We start from the raw sequence: 9,381 nt of genomic DNA on the forward strand, positions 1-9,381 counted from the left end.
CGTGTTGCCACTGGCTAAGAAAACTGTGGTCGCTGCTGCAGCTAAGAGTCTCAAATTGTTGAATATTCAAGCCAGGCTTGTGAAATATTGAAAAAATGACTTCTTCCATGTTGATCCATAAAATCTTTACCATCTTACAGAGAACTGATGAATCGTCTCTCTAGCACCAGGTTCAAGAACTTCCATAATAATCTCGTAACCCTAATGCCAATATTGCCCAAGCTTGTTAGCCTTCATGAACTTCATTATTAAAGTTTGATATTTGTTCTTGTGTCATGTAATAGGATTAGTTGAATTGCAAAGATGATGGAGCTGCCATTAAAAACTTCTAACACTTGCCTCTTCTTTTTTTAATTTTGATTATTTATTTTTATTATTATACTTTAAGTTCTGGGGTACATGTGCAGAATGTGTAGGTTTGCTACATAGGTATGCATGTACCATGGTGGTTTGCTGCACCCATCAACCTGTCATCTATATTAGGTACTTCTCCTAATGCTCTCCCTGCCATGCCCCCTCAACCCCCAGATAGGCCCCATTGTGTGATGTTTCCCTCCCTGCGTTCATGTGTTCTCATTGTGCAGCAACCACCTATGAGTGAGAAAATGTGGTGTTTGGTTTTCTGTCCTTGTAACAGTTTGCTTAGAATGATGGTTTCCAGTTTCATCCATGTCCCTGCAAAGGACATGAACTCATTCTTTTTTATGGCTGCATAGTATTCCATGGTATATATGTGCCACAGTTTCTTATTCCAGTCTATAATTGATGGACATTTGGGTTGGTTCCAAGTCTTTGCTATTGTGAACAGTGCTGCAGTAAACATATGTGTGCATGTTTGTTTATAGTAGAATTATTTATAATCCTTTGGGTATATATTCAGTAATGGGATTGTTGGGTCAAATGTTATTTCTAGTTCAAGATCCTTAAGAATCGCCACACTATCTTCCACAATAGCTGAACTAATTTACACTCCTAACAACAGTATAAAAGTGTTTCTATTTCTTCACATCCTTTCCAGCATCTGTTGTTTCCTGACTTTTTAATGATCACCATTCTAACTGGCATGAGATGGTATCTCACTATGGCTTTGGTTTGCATTTCTCTAACGACCAGTGATGATGAGGTTTTTTTCGTATGTTTGTTGGCTGCATAAATGTCTTCTTTTGAGAAGTGTCTGTCATATCCTTCGCCCACTTTTTGATGGAGTTGTTTTTGTCTTGTAAATTTGTATAAGTTCTTTGTAGATTCTGGATATTAGTCCTTTGTCAGATGGATAGATTGCAAAAATTGTTCTCATTCTGTAGGTTGCTTGTTCACTCTGGTGAGAGTTTCTTTTGATGTGCAGAAACTCTTTAGTTTAATTAGATCACAATTGTCAATTATGGCTTTTGTTGCAATTGCTTTTGGTGTTTTAGTTATGAAGTCTTTGCCCATGCCTATGACCTGAATAGTATTGCCTAGGTTTTCTCCTAGGGTTTTTATGGTTTTAGGTCTTACAAATAAGTCTTTAATCCATCTTGAGTTAATTTTTGTATAAGATGTAAGGCAGGGGTTCAGTTTTAGTTTTCTGCATATGGCTAGCCAGCTTTTCCAACACCATTTATTGAATAGGCAATCCTTTCCCCATTGCTTGTTTTTGTCAGGCTTGTCAAAGATCAGATGGTTGTAGATGTGTTGTATTATTTCTGAGGCTGCTGTTCTGTTCCAGTTGTCTACATATCTGTTTTGGTACCAGTACCATGCTATTTTGGTACTAGTACCATGCTGTTTCGGTTTCCATAGCCGTGTAGTATAGTTTGAAGTCAGGTAGTGTGATGCCTCCAGCTTTGTTCTTTTTGCTTAGGATTGTCTTAGCTATGCGGGCTCTTTTTTGGTTCCATGTGAAACCTTAAAGTAGTTTTTCTAATTCTGTGAAGAAAGTCATTGGTAGTTTGATGGGGATACCATTAAATGTATAAATTACTTGGAGCAGTATGGCCATTTTCATGATATCGATTCTTCCTATCCATGAGCATGGAAATTTTTCCATTTGTTTGTGTCCTCCCTTATATCCTTGAGCAGTTGTTTATAGTTCTCCTTGAAGAGGTCCTTTACATCTTTTATAAGTTGTATTCCTAGGTATTTTATTCTCTTTGTAGCAATTATGAATGTGGGTTTACTCATGATTTGGCTCTCTGTTTCTTTATTATTGATGTATAGGAATGCTTGTGATTTTTGCACATTGATTTTGTATACTGAGACATTGCTGAAGTTGCTTATCAGCTTAAGGGGATTTTGGGCTAAGACAATGGGGTTTTCTAAATATACAGCCATGTCATCTGCAAATGGAGACAGTTTGAATTCCCTTTATTTGAATACCCTTTATTTCTTGGTCTTGCCTGATTGCCCTGGCCAGAACCTCCAATACTGTGTTGAAGTAGAGTGGTGAAAGAGGGCATCCTTTTCTTGTGCCAGTTTTCAAAGGAAATGCTTCCAGCTTTTTCCCATTCAGTATGATATTGGCTGTGGGTTTGTCATAAATAGCCCTTATAATTTTGAGATACATTCCATCAATACCTAGTTTATTGAGAGTTTTTAGAATGAATTCATGTTGAATTTTATGGAAGTTCTTTTCTCCATGTACTGAGGTAATCACGTGTTTTTTGTCATTTGTTCTGTTTATGTGATGGATTACATTTATTGATTTCTGTATGTTGAACCAGCCTTGCAACCCAGGAATGAAGCCAACTTGATCATGGTAGATAAGCTTTTTAATGAGTTGCTGGACTTGTTTTGCCAGTATTTGGGATTTTCATGTAAATGTTCATCAGAGATATTGGCCTGAAATTTTATTTTCCTTTATTGTGTCTTGGCCAGGTTTTGGTATCAGGATGTTGCTGGTCTCATAAAAGGAGTTAGGGAGAAGTCTTTCTTTTTCTAATGTTTGGAATAGTTTCAGAAGGAATGGAACCAGTTCCTTTTTGTACATGCAGTAGAATTCCACTATGAATCTGTCAGGTCTTGGACATTTTTTAGTTGGTAAGCTATTAATTACTTTCTCAATTTCAGAACTTGTTATTTTTCTATTCAGGGATTGGACTTCTTCCTGATTTAGTCTTGGGAGGGTGCATGTGTCTAGGAATTTATCAATTTTTTCTAGATTTTCTAGTTTATTTGCATAGAGGTGTTTATAGTATTCTCTGATGGTAGTTTGTATTTCTGTGGGACCGGTGGTGATATCCCCCTTATCATTTTTTATTGTGTCTGTATGATTCTCTCTTTTCCTCCTTATTAGTCTGGCTAGAGGCCCATCTGTTTTGTTAATCTTTTCAAAAAACAGCTCCCCACTTCATTGATTTTTTTGGAGGATTTTTCATGTCTCAATCTCCTTCAATTCAGCTATCATCTTAGTTATTTATTGTGTTCTAGCTTTTGAATTTTTTTGCTATTTCTTCTTTTGTTCTTTAATTGTGATGTTAGGGTGTCGATTCTGGACCTTTTCCACTTTCTCATGTGGGCATTTAGTGCTATAAATTTCCCTCTTACCAGTGCTTTAGCTGTGTCCCAGGGATTCTGGTATGTCATCTCTTTGTTCTCATTGGTTTCGAAGAACGTATTTGTCTGCCTTAATTTCATAATTTACCCAGTAGTCATTCAGGAGCACAGGTTTTTCAGTTTCCATGTAGTTGAGTGGTTTGAGTGAATTTCTTAATCCTGAGTTCTAATTTGATTGCACTGTGTTCTGAATGACTCTTTGTCATGATTTCTCTTCTCCTGCATTTGCTGAGAAGTGTTTTACTTCCAATTATGTGGTCAGTTTTAGAATAAGTGTGATGTGATGCTGAGATGGATGTATATCCTGTTGATTTGGGTTGGAGAGTTTTGGAGATATTTGTTAGGTCCACTTGGTCCAGCACTAGTTCAAATCCTGAATATATCCTTGTTACTTTTCCGTCTCTTTGGTCTGTGTAATATTGACAGTGGAGTGTTACATTCTCCTACTATTATTGTGTAGGAGTCTCTGTTTCATTGCAGGACTCTAAGAACTTGTTTTATGAATCTGGGTGCTCCTGTATTGGGTGCATATATGTATTTAGGATAGCTAGTGCTTCTCATTGAAATAATCCGTTTACCATTATGTAATGCTCTTCTTTGTCTTTTTTTATCTTTCTTGGTTTAAAGGCTGTTTCATCAGTCTGAGGTTGTAACCCCTGCTTTTTTTTTTTTCTTTCCATTTGCTTTGTACATTTCCCTCCATCCCTTTATTTTGAGCCTATGTGTGTGTTTGCACATGAGATGAGTCTCCTGAATACAGCACACCAATGGGTCTTAACTGTTTATCCAGTCTGCCAGTCTGTGTCTTTTAACTGGGGCATTTAGCCCATTTACATTTAAGTTTAATATTGTTACACATGAATTTGGTCTTGTCTTCCTGATGCCAGCTGGTCATTTAGTACATTAATTGATGAAGTTTCTTCATAGTGTCATTGGTCTTTACATTTTGGAATGTTTTTGCTATGGCCAGTACTGGTTTTTCCTTTTCATATTTAGTGCTTCCTTTGGGAGCTCTTCTAAGGCAGGCCTGGTGGTGACAAAATCCCTCAGCATTTGCTTCTCTGGAAAGGATTTTGTTTCTCCCTCACTTATGAAGCTTAGTTTGGCTGGATATGAAATTCTGGGTTGAAAATTCTGTCTTTAAGAATGTTGTATATTGGCCTCTACTCTCTTTTGGCTTGTAGAGTTGCTGCAGAGAGATCCACTGTTAGATTGATGGGCTTCCCTTTGCAGGTCACCTCCCCTTTCTCTGTGGCTGCCCTTAACATTTTTTCCATTACTTCACCCTTGGAGAATCTGAAGATTATGTGTCTTGGGGTTGTTCTTCTAGATGAGTATCTTAGTGGTGTTCTCTGTATTTTCTGAATTTGAATGTTGGCCTTTTTTGCTAGATTGGGGAAGTTTTCCTGGTTCCATTCTCCCCCCTCACTTTCAGGTATGCCAGTCAATCATAGGTTTGGTATTTTCACATAGTCCCATATATCTTGGAGGTTTTGTTCATTCCTTTTCATTCTTTTTTCTCTAATTTTGTCTTCACATTTTATTTCATTAAGTTGATCTTCAATCTCTGATATCCTTTCTTCTGCCTGATCAATTCAGCTGTTGATACTTATGTATGCTTCATGTAGTTCTCATACTGTGATTTTCAGCTCCATCAGGCCATTTATGTTCTTCTCTAACCGATTATTCTAGTTAACAGTTCCTGTAACTTTTTTTCAAGGTTCTTATCTTCCTTGCTTTGAGTTAGAACATCGTCCTTTAGCTCAGAGGAGTTTGCTGTTACCCACTTCTAAACCATACATCTGCCAGTTTGTCAAACTCATTCTCCATCCAGTTTTTGTCCTTGCTGGAGAGGAGTTGCAATCATTTGGAGGAGAAGCAGCATTTTGGTTTTTGGAATTTTTAGCATTTTTGCGATTTTTCTCATCTTCCTAGATTTATCTACCTTTGATCTTTAATGCTGATGACCTTTGGATGGGGTTTTTGTGTGGGTGTCCTTTTTGTTGATGTTGATATTATTGCTTTCTGTTAGTTTTCCTTCTAACAGTCTGGTCTGTCATCTGCAGGTCTGCTGGAATTTGATAGGAGTCCACTTCAGACCTTGTTTGCCTGGGTATTACCAGCAGAAGCTGTAGAACAGCAAACATTGCTGCCTGCTCCTTCCTCTGGAAGCTTCATCCCAGAGGGACATCAGCCTGATGGCAACTGGAACTCTCTTGTATGAAGTGTCTGTGGACCCCTGGTGGGAAGTATCTCCCAGTCAGCAGGCATAGGGCACAGGGACCCACTTGAGGAGGCAGTCTGTTTCTTAGCATAGCTCAAGTACTGTGCTGGGAGATCTGCTGTCTTCAGAGCCAGATGACAGGAACATTTAAATTGGCTTAAGCTGTGCCTACAGCTGACCCTTCCCCCAGGTGCTCTGTCCCAGGGAGATGGGAGTTTTATTTGTAAGCCCCTGATGGGGGCTGCTGCCTTTCTTTCAGAGATGCCCTGCTCAGTGAGGAGGAATCCAGATCGGCCATCTGGCCACAGCCACTTTGCTGTACACTGCAGTGAGTTAAGCATACTCCAAACTTCCTGGCAGCTTCCTTAACACTGTGAGGGGAAAACCACCTACTCACACCTCAGTAGTGGTGGACACCCCTCCTCCCACCAGGCTCGATGGTCCCAGTTTGACTTCAGACTGCTGTGCTGGTAGTGAGCATTTTAGGCCAGTGGTGCTTAGCTTGCTGGGCTCCGTGGGAGTGGTAGTGGAGACCAGTTGGCTCCCTGGCTTCAGCCCCCTTTCCAGGGGAGTGAGTGGTTCTGTCTCACTGTAGTTCCAGGTGTCACTGGGTATGAAAAAAACCTGCTATAGATAGCTGAGTGTCCCAATTTTGTGCTTGAAACCTAGGGCCCTGGTTGTGTAGGCACATGTGGGAATCTCTGGGTCTGCAGGTTGTCAAAACCAGGGGAAAAACATAGTATCTGGGCTGGATAGCTCAGTCCGTCAAGGGTTCTCTTGGCTAGGGGAAAAAGGTCCCCAGCCCCTTACACTTTCTGGGTGAGGTGACATCCCACCCTGCTCCTGCTTGCTCTCTGTGGCAGCACTCACTCTTTAACTAGTCCCAGTGAGATGAACTGGGGATCTCTGTTTGAAATAAAGAAATCACCTGCCTTCTATGTTGGTCTTGCTGGGAGCTGCAGAACGGAGCTGTTCCTATTTGGCCATCTTCAGAATTGTTTCTTATTTTTAATTAGTTTGTCTTTTACTATTAGATTATGAGTTCTTTATATTCTGGATAGAAATCTCTCATCAGATTCATGCGTGAGCATTTTATTGAAATGATTTGTTCCCTGCAGCATTCATATTTCTACCATCTACTGTTAACTGGCATATGTCTGTCTCTTTTACCTCAACTTTCTAACTTTTACACTTTTCTCCCTAGTGAGTGCTTAGGGGCTCTCAGCCTTCTGTGCCTAGGGAGGAATTTCAGAACTGAGAGATCCCTAAGGTGTCTGACTCAGAAATTCACAGTGACCCAAGGCTCTCTCCATCCCAGGGCCTTTTGTTTTGCATTCCAGACAGGAAGGCTGCCCAGCTAGCTCCTCTAGCACTTTGAGCAGTGTCCCCTCCCTGCCTCCCATCTCGTTCTCTGTTCCCATACTGCACAGGGGCTCTGTGTGGGGAGCATGGGGGCTCACTACTGCCTGGATCTGCTGCTATTCCTGAGGTGTAAGAACCCTGGAGAGGTAAGAAGATAGGGTGTGTGCATTTCAGGCTCTGTGTTCTGTGCCTACTGCTAGAAGCAAGGTAGGACCCAAGCCAAGAAGAGATGAAAGATTCCATGGGGTAATAATCCCAGAGCAGCATCTGGGAAAGGTGAACATAAGCAGGAAAGAAGGAGAGAAACAATAGCATTGGAGGGACTCACTCACTGTGCTCTGGCACTTGAGTCTCTTTTAACCTCAAAGTTCAGGTGGTTCAAATTACAGTCCCACTGTGTCTGCCTGTTGGTTTAGGAGAAAACTCAATCTTCAAACCTGGCTCATGGGAATATTGCATATGCCAAGACATTTAAATATTTATTGAAAGCTCAGAACGAATTATAGTAAGGACCCACCATTTTTTCTACACCACTCCTTTTGGCTATTTTCTCAGAATTTGAAAATCAATGGAATTTGACTCTAACATGCACATTAGCTTATAATGTTACTGCTGCATGGGTCTTAGTGATATTCCTGTCCAGTATTTTCCTGCTAGAAGTTCACACTAGATCAGACATTGGCAGTGTCACCAGGCTAATCCAGGACAGAACTGAGCTGAAACATCCTTGCTAAGGAGCCTCTCTTTGGGTCTCAATCATTGGGTACTATATAATGACTGACAATTGGTGACAAGGGCATACATTGCCTTTTCCCTTAGTATGATGAAGGATCAAGGTTCTACGACATCTATAAGCAATTAGGGTACTGATGTGGCATCACAAAATGTGATCCAACTTTGTCCTGTGGCCACTCCCTGCGGCAAAGACAGATGACTGGTTCAGAAAACTTTGGTTTTGTTGTTTGCATGCAATAAAGGCAGACTTTGGTGCAAACCTTACTTTTTTATTGATTCCAGGGTTTTTTTTAATGGTTTCATAGAAAGAACCTCAAAAGTCATCTTTTCATATTATTAATTTTGAATGTTACCAAACTGTTTATAGAGCATAATAAGATACTTGCTAGTATCTTATATCACTACAAGTAAAATCTGCTTTGAATCCTTCCTAAAGTAAGATTGGTTTATTCGGTGAATTGTTTTTAACACCAAGAAAGTGAAATCGCTAGCTTTTCAACAGATTGGTGATTTATTACGTTAAACACTGTGATAAGGCTACTTCAATTCACTTGCAGATTTCTTCCTCTTTCTATCTGGTACACATGTCATGATAAATATAAAGTAATTTAAATATATATAAATTATTTAATTTATTAAAAGCCAAGTTGCTTTTGAAGAAAATTTGATGTTCTTAGATTGTAATTATTTCTAGTTCTTTGAATAATTCCATTTTGTAGGCATAGACTTTTTATTGTGATTCTGATTATTTACAGTAATAGCAACTATCAATTCAACTAATGTTGTGGTAATTGCAGATTTTTGGATACCTATTACTGTCACTGGGAACATTTTTTCCCAGTATCAGTGTGGAAAAAAAGCCACAAAACAGTAAATCCCTTTGCTTTCCAAGTGTCTTTGTAAATTCTGCTGATAAGAACTGCACACTTTAGCAATGTTTAGTAAGTACTTTAAAAATTGACAACTGTCTTTTAAAACAAATAGATTTTAAATCTGCTTTGTGTACCTACTTCCAAATTAAGAAAAATCATTTGTAGAAACCAAACTGATTCCAAGTTTCTAATCACAGGGAGAAAATGGAATTTTGTAAACCTGCAGAGCCTGAATTTATTATTGCATCCAGCTGCACAAATTTGTAAACATGTTCCTCTCTAGTCAAGTCCGTTTAGAAGGAGTCAGTTTGGACTGATGCCTTGATAGGTAACATTTGTGGTGGTTACAGTGCAGGAAGGCTATTGGGATATCTGAACTTTGTCATCTATTTTAATCTGGGCATTAGTTGCCAGGTAGAGTATGCAAGCCAATTAGTTCTGCTTCAATGTCTTGATATATCAGCAGCCATATTTTTCTGGTCATTCTCATGAATTTCAGAATGCTGCTTGAAATGGGCTTTCTGTATGTGTTGAGTGTGTTTTCAGAGGGCTGTTTGGGAAGGAAGATTAGAGGAGGGCCAAGGCTTGGGTCTCCTAAAACACATTATTATTTCGTTGAACCAATCAGTGAGAGAAAGACAGGGCCTCATGGTT

This window comes from Symphalangus syndactylus, chromosome Y (assembly GCF_028878055.3).
Source record: "Symphalangus syndactylus isolate Jambi chromosome Y, NHGRI_mSymSyn1-v2.1_pri, whole genome shotgun sequence".
NCBI classification, from domain to species: Eukaryota; Metazoa; Chordata; class Mammalia; order Primates; family Hylobatidae; genus Symphalangus; species Symphalangus syndactylus.